The sequence below is a fragment of the Loxodonta africana genome, chromosome 9 (assembly GCF_030014295.1).
Source record: "Loxodonta africana isolate mLoxAfr1 chromosome 9, mLoxAfr1.hap2, whole genome shotgun sequence".
Lineage (NCBI taxonomy): Eukaryota > Metazoa > Chordata > Mammalia > Proboscidea > Elephantidae > Loxodonta > Loxodonta africana.
In genome coordinates, this window is record NC_087350.1 from 80,257,698 (window position 1) to 80,271,716 (window position 14,019).

General features: G+C 42.5%; 1 protein-coding gene across 1 annotated transcript in view; it reads left to right on the forward strand.

Moving 5' to 3' along the window:
• ZBTB5 (zinc finger and BTB domain containing 5) overlaps positions 1 to 14,019 on the forward strand; it is a 26,286-nt gene continuing 12,267 nt past the window's right edge. Inside the window, exon 1 of the mRNA XM_003407856.4 lies at positions 1 to 130. The gene's annotated coding sequence lies outside the window, so the exon portion shown is untranslated. The remainder of the gene's footprint in view (positions 131 to 14,019) is intronic.

A 14,019-nucleotide genomic window follows, 5' to 3' on the forward strand; every position in this document is an offset into this window, starting at 1 on the left:
GAACGGGGAGGAAATCCCATCACCGAGTCGCCAGCCTGGACGTTCCCACCTCCTCCGACACTGTCGGGTCCGATTGGAGAGGGGTCACCGCCTCCTCCGGCGGTGGAGAAGGGGGCGGAGCCCGGCTCAGGTGAGGCGACCCTGTCAGCGCCAGCGGGGGTGGCGCGCGGGCGGGCGCGCTCACTCGGAGACGGTTCAGCACCAAGGTTGCGTGGCGGGCGGCGCGAGTAGGGGGTCTCTCCAAGGCGTCGGGGAGCGCGCAGACGTGTATCGGTGCCCCCTGCCTACCCTGCCTGTCTTGCTGAGGGGTATTGTTACCCTTCGGAGTGGAGGGGCCAGGCGGGTGAGAGGCTGGTGCTTCTGCGCAGGCGTCCCCCGTGTCCCGACGCCAAGCTGTCTGTCTGCGGGGTGGGGCGGGGACCCGTGCCCCCGCGGATCACCGGGCTGGCGACGTAGGTTCCTGGGATGGGGTGGGAAAGGCCTCCGGACCCACACCCGGGCGAGATGAATAGGGCATCTGATGCCGTGTGGGATGGGGCCGGTGTCTCTCTTGCCCCCATCCTGAGTCTTGTTTTCTTGAGCGACGAGATTTTATTTCACTAGAGCAAGGCCACAGGCGATCAGGAATCGAGAAGCGGTGGCAGACCCTGGAAGGTGTTTCGGAATGCGTCAACTAGTTAGTTATCAGAGGAGTGAAGTGTATAATAGGCATTTATTGAATGCCCACTATTTCAAGGCTTTGTACTAGGAGCTGTGGGTGATTCATGGTAAGCTACAGCCGTCCCACCCTCACCCCTTGTTTGGAGAACAGGCGGGCTTGTATATGGATACTAAAATATAAGGGAGTGATTGAGGGAGGTCGAAGGATTTTCCTTCCAAAAAAGATCATTTGTTGTTAAGTCAATTTGCATTTTAGCATAGTGGAGTGTGCTGTTTAAATTAACTTCTGAAGAGAAGACAAATCCGAAATACTGTTTAATTTGGAGAAAGTTTTTTAGGTAAAGGCACAGGAAAGTCTTGATTAAATAGTAAGCTCCGGTGAATTTTAAGTTCTGGTTAACTTAAAGGTATAGAAATCTGAAACCGTTCACCTGCAAGAATTGAAACAAGATGTTTCTCAAAGTGTTAATATAGTTTTCAACTGTAATAAATAGAAGATGTTACATACGTTTAGATCTTTTTTTTAGAGATTGAAAAAATGTTGTGACTTAGTCATCATTCATGACTTGTTTCCCTTTGTATAGACTACTGTGTCTTAGATTAAAAAAAAAAAAAGTGGGCTGAGTGCCTCACCCTTTTCTGGAGAACTTGCTATGGGGTCTCTGTGAGTCAGAATTGATTTGACCACAATGGGTTTTACTTTTTATTTGCTAAAGTGTTGTAATTTCCGTGGTGAGGGTGGTCGGCAGTCAACGAAGAGTGGGAAGGGAAGAGACCAGACGGGGAGAGAAGACTGAGAAGAATTTTAGGCAAAATCCCCTAAGCCAAGAGGAGATCTCCCACTGTTGCTTTAAGCCCCTCTGGAAATCTTAACAAACTTGGGAGGACTGGCCTGGCTACTGCAGGCCAGCTTGGTGACCTGCCAGGTGACACTGACTGTTTGGGGACCTGTTCTGGGCCCATGGGTTTTGCTTAATAAATGAACCAGGACTTTTTGAAAAGTCTGAGGTCAAGATTGGCCTTTTTTTCTCCTAAAAGTTGTGTTAAACAAAACATGAAGAGTACAGTTAGTTGGGGACGTTGGCAAGCTGGATTCTGGTTAATTGAGGTGTCTGGCAAAATTCTGAAAGTGGTAACATTGGGAGGAAAAGCATATAATGGGGGGTTGTCCGAAATTCAAGGGGTCAGTGCTTTCAAAAGAGAATTTGTCCCAAGACTGACACAAGAGGTTGAAGTAATTTAAAAAAGTCATTTGGATAAGAGAATGCATGTAAATGGTTTTCATTATTTAAAGTAGTTAGCATGAATTATAAGGAGCCCTGGTGACGCAGTGGTTAAGAGCTCAGCTATTATTTGGACCCTCCCAGCAGCTCCGTGAGCGAAAAGACTTGGTGATCTGCTTCTGTAAAGATTACAGCTAGGAAACCTTATGGGGGCAGTGCTCCTTTTATATGGTTGTTATGAGTCAGAGTTGACTCAACGGTACGCGATAACAGCAGCATAAATTATATAGAATCAGAGTTTGTCAGTGTGGATAAGTCTTAAAAGCACTGTGTTCACTGTGATATGACAAAGCTTGCTGTAGTGCTGACAGAGTCTTGAATTTGTTGCAGATACTCTTTGGAAAGGGGAAAAAAACCAACAACCAAGTATTGATTCCATGTTAGCTTTCAGCTTTTATTTTTTAAAATGTAAATTAATTGTAACCAAATACTTTTTCCCTCTAAATTTTAAGTACATAATTTTACTTTTTCTGTACTTAGTATTTCTCAAGCGTGTTGTCTAGTAGAGCCAATTTTGTTAGTGTAGCAGGTGGGATGGAATGTAACATAACACTACACTTTTTGTCTAAGTATGAAGTGAACTTCTCCTATGCTAAAAGACCAGCTGTTTTGGAGTGAACTGTTGCTCTTTACGGTTGTTTTCATCACCGAATAGTGGCTTTTAATCTCAAGATCCAATTTTTGGCATGCCTTTCAGTTTATTAATTATACATATATTTGCCAAAAGCTTTGATTTGTCTTTTGACAGCTCAGACAGATAAGGAATCACGCTAGAGTACTGACTTCCTCGTAATATAGTCGGTAAGGGTAGATTACTTTCTGTGATGGTTAAGGTTGTGTGTCATCTTGGCTGGGCTATGATTTTCAGTGGTTTGGCAATTATGTAATAATGTAGTCATTCTCTATGATGTGATCTGATGTGGTCAGCCAGTTACTTGTATGTACGAGGTCAGGCTCAAACCCGACCTGAAGGCACAGATAAGTTGCATAAGGAAGTGGTCCAAATGCCCATGGTCTTCACTCCTTCCTTTTCCCATTCTGCACCTATCACCCCATGGGGAGTTCCTTATGATCATTTGACTGAGGAAGAGAGAACTTAGGCCTGGTGTGTACATGGTTCTGCATGATACGCAGACACCACCCATAAGTAGACAGTGACAGCCCTGCAGCCCCTTTATGGGACCTCCTTGAAGGACAGTGTTGAAGGAAAATCCTCCCAATGGACAGAACCTCGAGCAATGTGCCTGATTGTTCACTTTCTTGGAAGCAGAAATGGCCAGATGTGTGATTGTATACTCATCATGGGCTGTGGTCAGTGGTTTGGCTATCGGATGGTCAGGGACTTGGAAGGGATGTGATTGGAAAATTGGTGACAAGGAGGTATGGGGATGAGGTATGTGGATAGACCTGTCTGAATAGGCCAAAGAAGTGAAGATATTTGTGTCTTATGTGAATGCTCACCAAAAGATAACCTCTGCAGAGAGTTTTAACAACCAAGTGGATAGGATGATGCAGTTTGTGGAAACCAAACTTCTTTCCCTAGCCACTCCTGTCATTGCCCAGTGGGCTCATGAACAAAGTGGCTGTGGTGGCAGGGATAGAAGTTATGCATGGGCTCAGCAACATGGACTTCCACTTGTCACGGCCGACTTGGCTTCAGCCACTGGTGAATGCCCAATCTCCCAGCACCAGAGACCAACACTGAGTCCTCAATATGGCACCATTCTTCAAGATGATCAGCCAGCAGCATGGTGGCAGGTTGATTACATTGGACCACTTCCATCATGGAAAGGGCAGTGTTTCATTCTTACTGGGATAGACACTTACTCGTGATATGGATTTGCCTTCCCGGCATGTAATGCATCTGCCAAAACTACTGTCTGTGGACTCATAGAATGCCTTATCCACCATCATGGTATCCCCCACAGTATCACCTTGGATCAAGGACTCACTTCACAGCAGATGAAGTATAACAATGGGGCCATGCTCACGACATTCACTGGTTTTACCATGTTCTTCATCATCCTGAAGCAGCTGGCTTGTTGGAATGGCTTTCTGAAGCAGCTGGCTTGTTGGAATGGCTTTCTAAAGACACAATTATAGCACCAGCTAGGTGGCAACACTTTGCAGGTTTGGAGAGTATTCTTCAGGAGGCTGTACGTGCTCTAAACCATCTTCCAAGATATGGTGCTATTTATCCCATAGCCAGGATTCACATTTCCAGGAATCAAGGGGTGGGGATGAGAGTGACACCACTCACTATTATTCCTAGTGACCCACTGGCAAAATTTTTGCTCCCTGTCCCCTTGATCCTATGCTTTACAATCTAGAGGTCTTTGTTCCAAAGGTGGAATGCTCCCACCTGGGGACACAACACAGACTATTGACCTGGAAGTTAAGAATGCCACCTGGCCACTTTGGGCTCCTCATACCTCTAGATCAATGTGCAAAGAAGGGAGTTACCATATTGGCTGGTGTGACTATAAACGGGAAATCAGATTGATATTGCATAATGGTGGTAAAAGAGAGTATGTATGAAATACAGGAGATCCCTTAGGGCATCTCTTAGTACTACCATGCCCTGTGATTAAAATCAACGGGAAACTAGAGCAACCTTATTCTGACATGAGTACTAACAGCTCAGACCCTTTAGGAATGAAGGTTTGGGTCACCCCACCAGGCAAAGAACCACGACCAGCTAAGGTGCTTGCTGAGGGTAAAGGGAATACAGAATAGGTGGTGGAAGAAGGTAGTTCTAAATACCAGTTACAACCACATGACCAGTTGCAGAAACGAGGACTGTAATTGTTATAACTATTTCTTCCTTGGATGTATATATCAAAAAAAAATTTTTTTTCACTTATGAAATAAAAGATATAAACAGGGCTATTGTATTTTCGGTTGTACACATGTTAGTTGTATCATGTTAGGTGCAAGTATGACTTTGTAATTGTCTATTTATAGATTGTATATGGTTTAAGGAGATGTGTACGGGTGTCAAGTTGACAAGGGATGGATTGTGATGGTTAAGGTGGTGTATCAAATTGGCTGGGCCATGATTTCTCAGTGGTTGGGCAGTTATATAATGATGTAGTTTGGCAGTTATGTAATGATGTAGTCATCCTCCATAACGTGATCTAATGTGATTAGTCAATCACTTATAAGGGGAGTTACCTCAAGGGTGTGGACTGCATCCAAGATATAAATGAACGTTTTGGCAAAGCTAGCTTGCTTGCTCTGGGTCCTGCATCCAACTCGTCGTCATATGACCTCTGGTTCTTAGGACTTGAGTCAGCTGGCTGCCATATTGCCTGCTGATATAGGGACTTGTCAGCCTCTGTAGTCTGTGTTCCAGTGGCCTGTTGCCTTACCTGCGGATCTTGAGATTTGTTCGGCTCCACAGCCTGTGAGCCAGCAGCCTGCTGTCTTACCTGACAATCTTGGATTTGTCAGCATCTGCAGCCTGTCAGCTAGAGGCCTTCTGTCTGATCTGCTGATCTTGGGTTCATCAACCCCTGGAGCTACATGAGTCAGGAGAAGCCTCCAGCTCAACCCCTGGCCCACGGACTTGGGACTTACTAGCCCCTACAACTGCGTGAGCCATTTCCTTGAGATAAATCTCTCTCTGTGTCTCTCTCTGTGTGTGTGTATATATGCTTCACTGTTTTTTTTTTTTCTTAATTTATTCTTTAGGTGAAAGTTTACAAATCAAGGCAGTCTCTCATACAAAAACTTATACACACCTTGCTATGTACTCCTAGTTGCTCTCCCCCTAATGAGACAGCATACTCCTTCAGTCCACCCTCTATTCCCCATGACCATTCACCCAGCTCCTGTCCCCCACTGCCTTCTCATCTCGCCTCTGAACGGGAGCTGCCCACATAGTCTCGTGTGTCTACTTGAGCCAAGGAGCTCATTCCTCACCAGTATCATTTTCTGTCTTATAGTCCAGTCCAATCCCTGTTTGAAGTGTTGGCTTCGGGAATGGTCCAGTCTTGGGCTAACACAGGTGTGGGGACCATGAACCCTGGGGTTCCTCTAGTCTCAGTCAGACCACTGAGTCTGGTCTTTTTACGAGAATTTGAGGTCTGCATCCCACTGTTCTCCTGCTCCATCAGGGATTCTCTGCTGTGTTTCCTGTCAGGGCAGCGATCAGTGGTAGCCAGGCACCATCTAGTTCTTAGGGTCTCAGGCTGATGTAGTCTTTGGTTTATGTGGCCCTTTCTGTCTCTTGGGCTTATATTTACCTTGTGCTTCACTGGTTTTGCTTCTCTAGCAAACCCAGCCTAAGTCTCTTTTTATCCAGGGTTATCTATAGATAATTTGCTTTCCAATCTTCTGATTTGAATTATTTAAGGTTCCAGTATTTCCTTGATTCTAAGTCACGTTTTTTTTTTACATTTTAATCTCTTTGAAGACAGGATGTGATAAATTAGATTAATTGGTAACTTTTTTCTTTCCTACCGTTGCATGAAATAATGTTGTATCTTATAATCACTGTCATCTTAAATTTAATGAAATTAGTACAGTTGAATACTTTAGTACTCTATTAATTCAGACTTTACTAAATTTTCCAAATTTGCCTTTGTACTCCAAAGACAGTTTGCTATTGAAAGGAATCCTGTTGCAAGGGATATTTTTCTTCCATAAATGGAAATTAACAAAGTTTTTTTGTTTAAAAAATTTTTTTAAATGGTTGATTCGTGGATCTGGTTTTTGGGTATGTATACTTTGTCAGCTCTTACTTTGTGTACTTGATAACATAGGTTTATAAATACTTTATTTCCAACTTCAGTTTAAAATGATTGAATTGCTTCCCTTTTCTTTTCTGTACATCATTTTGTTAACATGGTGTAATTGATTTTTTAGGACATCTTAATTAGTTGATTGTGATTTAAAATCTACTCAGCTGTCTTTCTCTGAAAATCTGAGGCTTTTAGTTTTTAAAACAGCCTGTACTACAGAAAGAATTTGAAGAAGGAGGACTGGGAGAAGAAAACCCACTGTTTTGGGGTTTATTTGTGAGCGGAACCTACAAATGCTACAAAAATCTAAACACATTTAGTAACATACATTCTACTTCATTTTGAATAGAAGGTCAAAAGCAACTCATCAGGTTAAGTTTCAGTCAGAATACACTGCTGATTCAATAAATGACTCAGAAGTGACAGAATTTACACTGCTTGGAAAGTAAGCTAGGTATAAGAAATGGATTAAATCCGTTTTTCATCTTCACTACTAAAAAGGCACCATCAGTAATAATGTCTCCAGTGCTTTGGTATGGCTTTCTTGATTAGTTTACTCTTTTCACGAAGAATTAAGTTTCTTCATTGTCAGGAGTAAAAGGCAATGAAAGCTATTTTTTAATACTGCTGAAAAGGTGTGTGTATGTGTGTGGTGTGTAGCAACTGGGATGGGTGAGAGGTAACATTTTTTTAAGTAATAGGGGGAAGTGAACATTTTAAAATAGACGTGGTCTTATGGTCTTAGACTTAAAAGCAGCTAAAAGGAGCCATTAATTTTTGGTTTCTGTAGACTTTTGGATAACTATGTATAGTTTTTTTTATTAGTTTGTATGATGTTTTGAATGTTAACTGGCTCAAGTTTTTTTTTTTTTAAATCTAGATAGCTGAGTATTTATTCATTTCAAATTTTAGGGGAATGTAGTACTTGAGAGAGGGAAATTTCTAGGCCAGTTACAGTGCAAGTGCGAAGCTCTAAACAGGATAAAGCAGTGGAATTTGTCTTAATTTATTTTGCAGTCTAAATGTAGTGCTTTCTCTGTCATGCAACTGACTGCCTTGTGCATGCCCATCTTTTCTTTTTTTTTAAATTTATTGTGCTTTAGGTGGAAGTTTACAAATCAAGCCAGTCTCTCATACAAAAAGTTATACACACCTTGCTGTGTACCCCTAGCTGCTCTCCTCTTAATGAGACAGCACATTCCTCCTCTCTACCCTGTACTCCCCATGTCCATTCAACCAGCTCCTGTCCCTCTCTTCCTTTTCATCTCGCCACCAGACTGGAGTTGCCCACATATTCTCAAGTGTCTACTAGAGCCACGAAGCTCACTCCTCACCAGCATCATTGTCTATCGTATAGTCTAGGGCAATCCCAGTATGTAGAGTTGGCTTCGGGAATGGTTCCAGTCTTGGGCTATCAAAGGGTCTGGGGACCATGACCGTCAGGGTCCCTCTGGTCTTAGTTATACCATTAAGACTGGTCTTTTTATATAAGTGAGATCTGCATCCCACTGTTCTCCTGCTCCATCAGGGGTTCTCTGTTGTGTTCCCTGTCAGGGCAATGATTGGTGGTAGCTGGGCACCATCTAGTTCTTCTGGTCTCAGGCTGATGGAGTCTCTGGTTTATGTGGCCTTTTCTGTCTCCTGGACTCATCTTTACCATATGTCTTTGGTGTTCTTCATTCTCCTTTGCTCCAGGTAGGTTGGGAGCAATTTATGCATCTTAGATGGCCGCCTGCTAGCGTTTAAGAACCCAAGGCGCTTCTCACCAAAGTGGGTGCATGCCCATCTTTCAACAGCAGTCCTCTGGCAGACCACCACTCTGACACAGGGTTGGGCAGCCCAAGATTTTCCTCTTATAACAAGGTGACCCTGCTGCCAGAAGTCTGCCATTGCTTTCCCCTTCTCCCAAAGCTCTGATCCCTGATTCTTGTTGGGTACCAGTCTATTGGAGGGCAGAGTTGCGAGGAGCCAATGGCAGGTTTCGTGGGAGGAGAAGGCAGAGCTCATCCAGCATTCTCCTGACCTTCCAAACCAGGGGTCTTTTGGCAGTGGTGAAGGTTTGGCAGTGTCATCTGTGGTGGCAGCATGTGACACTGGCAGCAAGGGAGGATTTGCATAAAAGAAGTGGAGAAGAAAACCCTCCTTCCATCTGTTCCAGAGCCCTTGCTCTAATTTTCACTCCCTTTGCCACCATTGTACATACCTGTTTTCTCATTCTCACCTCCAATCCCAGTCTCTGGCCCTGCCTTTCAGCTCCATCTCCTTACTCCCATAGATCTCCTCATCCTTACCCCTAGCCTTTGCTCACACTCATAACTATGTATTCTCTCTCCAGGTGTCATCAGCCACCTGGACCATATCTTGTTGGGGACTGCTCCCATTATAACAAAGTGAGGTTTCATAGTTGGACCTAACCCCCATCTCACCTTCCCCACCTTTACCTCTGTCTGGAGTGTACTTCTGTATTTCACTTTACCTAATCCAAACCTGCCCCTGTCACAATGAAGCTGCAAGTAGCCTTTGCTTTCTTTGAGCCACCGAGTACACTTCACTTAATGCTGTAGCACGGAATGCATTCTGTTTTGTAATGTGGTTATTTGTGTGTGTGTCTTATCTCCAGCAAGCACCTGTGGCAGTTAGGACCATGTCATATAAATCTGTATGCCACAGCACTTAACCTGGAACAAAGTAAGCACTTCAACACATTAGGTAGGTGCATCTGTATACCAAATACACAAGTACCTTCATGGGCTGTTGACATGTCTAAGGCTACAGAGCCCCTCTACTAAAAGGCTCCAAGCTGCGGGGTCTCTGGTCCTTGTATTTGCTTTTCTTTCCCCCCTCAGTGGGTCAGCTGTTTCTTTTTGCAGCTGTCAGTGTGCCTTAGGGAAGCAGCAGCCCCTTGCCCTCATTCTAGAGTTGCAGTTGTTCATCTTTAGTCAGTTAGGAAACTAGAAAAGCTTACCCAAATTTTGTTTGTTTAAAACAAAAGACTTTGTGTGAGGGCTTGGGGGATGTTACTATGAAGAAAGTTTTTCGTACATAGGTTTTGATCTTTATTTTGAATATTCTGAGTCTCTCTCTGCCTCCCGCCCCCCCCCCACCCCCCCAGGTTTCTGGGTGATTTTAGAGATAGTTGAGATTCTTACAAATGTGATTGCTGGTTAATATGGTATTATCATATTTCATCTATGAAGGTGCAGTTCACTCAACAAACAATATTTTCTAAGCTGAGTGTCAGGCACTGTGGGTGGTGCTTGAAATAGAGAGAGAGAAAATATAGTTTCTGCCCTCAACAAGCTTAGTATAAAAATCACTTTGAGTTTGCACTAGAAATAGAAGTAGAGCACTAATACCTTTTCTTATTCAAACTGAGTTACAAAGTTCTAGGTCATTTAGTCCCCAGGAATTTTGACTGGAAAATTAAGGTGGCAAAGTGGGGAAAGTTTGAAGGTAAGGTAAGGTGGTAAGGGCTTCTGGCTTTAGCCCTGACTTCCCCAGTCATGCTCACCTTTAGTCATCGATGGATTCCCTTTACAACAGGCCTAGTCTGTCCAGTTTCTGACCACCACTAACAGAGCAGAAATAGATGAGGAAATTAGTCATGCTGACAGATCTGGTATCTGGGGTTTACCCTGGGTACCCATGTGTCCACCTAGCCCAGCCTTCCCCTACCCTCACCTTGTTGGTCAAATCAGAACAATGGATGAATGCTCCAGGTCTCTACTGGGCCTGACTTGGTGCCCTGTCAAAAATCTTAGCCTGTTTGAAATCTTGCCGAGTTTCGCTCTCTCATATTTATTTCCCTCTGTGTTATCTCTCTCTCTGGCTGCTAACCAAAAGGTCGGCAGTTCAGATCCACCACGCGCTCCTTGGAAACCCTGCAAGGCAGTTTTACTCTGTCCTCTAGGTCACTATGAGTCGGAATTGACTGGATAGCAGTGGGTTTTTTGTTTTTTTTTTTTTCCATATCATCTCTGTAAGCAGAGGAAAGGTTCTGTTCCATTTTTGGTTTTCTGCTAGCATAGTGAATGTTAAGAATTCCTTAGAATGTAAGATGCTTCCGGCAGGTGGCAACTTTGCAGGTCCTTCCTGGCAGACAGGCAGCAAATCACTTGAAGATGTTTGAGTATGGATATACTTCTTTTTATGAACTAAATATATTATTAAAAAGCACATAGATATGTTTTTATAAATCAAATAGTTTAAGATGTGCTGCTATTAACTGGTTTGTTCTAGAACACAAATTACCTTTTTTTATTAGGTTAATTAAAGCATTAAGAAAGCACATCTATTGAGAAAACAGTCAACTCTTGATTATTCATTTTAATATATTAAATGGTGGTATGAGTGTGTTTTCTTACCTATATTTAGAAATTATAAAAGTCTGTTCCCACAGATAATAAATATTGTACTGTATACTTGCTTTGGGTCAGACACAGTTAAAAAGTAGTAGATTGCTTATCTAATCTCATCCAGCCATATATACCCATATTGTCACATTTTGAAGTCTTTTAAAGAGACCTGAAGCTTATTTCCTTGTTTTGAAGGCTTCAGATGGGCAGCTTTTGATAAAACTCTTATCTTCTCTGCATGAGCTCTCTGTAGCTTTTAGGTTGGACCTCTGAATTTGCTAGAGTTGCTTGAGAGTTTTGAATAACCATGATCTTGATTCATGATTCCTTTCCAACAGAGCAGAGCGTAACAACTTTTATATCTCCCAAAGTAACTGAATTTAAAAAATATCCTTCTGGATCCAAAAAGGTTTTAAGGTAGTTATTTATATTTTTCCGAGACTATAAGTTGAATTTTGCGTTTGATTTTGTGACAGAGATCCGACATAATCCAGGTTAAGGTAAAAGGGGAATTCATTGGCTGATGAAACTAGGTAGGTCGATGACAACTCCAGCCATGGCTGGATCCCAGGAGGTCTGTTGATGTCATCAGGACACTGTCTTTTGGTACTGCTTTCTTCTGTGATGGCTTCATTCTCAGACAGGCAAAAATGGCCACCATAGTGCTAGACCTACATCTCCCTCATAGCTTGCAGTCTGAAGGAAAAGGATATCTTTCGTTCATTATAGTACCTGTAAAAATCCCCAGGCTGACTCTAACTGGCATGGCTTGAGTCACATACCCCTCTCTGACATAATCACTGTGGTCAGGGGGAGTGGGAACCAAATTGACCAGCCCACCGTCTCTCCCCCTCCCCCCACAATCGTGTGTCTGGACACCCCGGGAACTCAGAACCTTGAGGATAGTCTGATCTGTACCACATGCCTAAGAATGAGTGGGAGATGGTTCCCCCCAAAACATAGTAGACATTTAAAAAAAAAAAAAAGTCCCTTCGAGATAGTGTTTGAATGTTGATTTGTGGGGAAATGTTAACAAGCATCACATTGTCCCAGTTATTTGGTGCTGTATAACAAATCACCTGAAAACTTAATGGCTTTTTTGGTTTTCTTGTCTAGAAAACAGTATTACCTCATGAAGTTAAGAGCAAATGAATTAATATATGAAAATAGTGGTGTGCTGGTAAATGTTTAACAACCAGCTCTCTGGGGAAGAAAAATGTATGTGTGTTATATGTATGTACTTATTAATTTTACTGAAAGGTTGTATAGCACGTAATTTATAAATAATAAAATATATACTACTCTTATAAATTCTCTGTAACCAATTCTTACAAACAAGTATAGTTTTGACATGGATGTTGGTGATATTTTAATCTATCCTAATTAGTAAAACAAAAATGAAACAATGAAAAAAAAAACCTTAATGGCTTAAAACAACAAAAATCATTTTATTATTGTCTTTCACAGTTCTGGGGGTTACCTGGGCTCAGCTAGATGATTTTCTTTTGGAGTCTGTCATGGTTATAGTCAGATGATGACTGGACCTGAAGTCATCTTGAAGGCATACCCACATGTCTGGAGGCTGATGCTGACTGTCAGCAAGACTTTGGCAGGGCTTCTCACAACATTGTGACTTGTTTCCAAGAGTGAGCAATAGTCAGAAGCCTGCCTAGGCTTCAGAGGGAATGAACATAGAGAGGAGTGTCAATGTTGCCTTATGTGATCATGTGGGATGGGAGATCTTGATGTGACCATCTTGGAAAATACAGTCTGCCACACAGATTGCTTTATTTCAAGTGACTAATTTTTACTAGTTAAGAACTAGTCAAAACATGAAATATAAATTAGGCTGTGCTAGTCCTTGGGTTGTCCTTATCAATGTAATATAACCAAATCATCTTGTTGCCTAATATACCATATACCACTTTTTTAGCTCTCCAGTATTCTCATTCTCTTCCTGGTAGCATTCTGATTTCCTGTTGGGGAATTATCTCAACCCTAAAGTTTATGTGTAATCTTATTAGGTGGCAAATTGGCAGTCAGCATTCCACTACTGAAGTAAAGGCAGGAAAGACGTCCTCTTTGCTTCCCCAGCATAATCAGGTGAATCCCTAGTTCAGCACGTAGGAGCTCTCCCTGGGACTTCCAGTCTTTGAATCTTGAACATGTGATGTCAGTACTGAAAGAACTGTTACAGGAGGCAATTTATTCCAGGGGCAGCACCCCAAGGAGACTCTCCTGCTGTGCCACTGACTATGGGTCTTCCTTCCTAGCCCTTCATACCACCTCTGGTTGCTGTCCATTTTCAAGCCTGATTCTTCAGCCCCCAAAGTGTTGAGCCTTCAGATATCCTTGTAATTAATTACCTTTTGCTCAAATAAGCTAGAGTTGGGTTCTCTTGATTGTAACTACAAAGCCCTGACTGACAGAGTATTGCAACTACAGCTAGCTTTATTTTAATACTTAAACTAATTGGATTTCTTCGGTTATGCCAGAAAGCTCAGTTGAGAAAGTCTGCCATGGTTATTTTGTCAATGACTTTTGTTAAAACAGAGTTTACCAACTTTTACGGTGATGGGACCTCTTAATGCTAAATGGCATCTTAGAATCAAAGAAAGGAATCGAGATTTTCCATTGCCTTAATAATATATTAAGGACAGGAGTGGTGGATTGGGAATGCAACATATACTGTACACAAAAATATCTTTTGCTAACAGACAGTAGGGTCTGTTTATCCATGTGGTTATATGTCACTCACTTTAGCATCACCGAATATGTAAAGACTGTTGGGTGTCTGACCAGATGCCCTTGATCCCTTTTACTGGTTCTCTGCACCCATTCTGCAACTTCTGTGTGCTTTTGCTTCTAATGGCTTGCATCTGTGACTCTTTCGAAGACTCCTTGGGGTGACTGGTATTACTTTGTGAGTGGGCTCAGAGAGTGCCTGGTAGTTTACATCCTTCTGGGGAGGCTCTT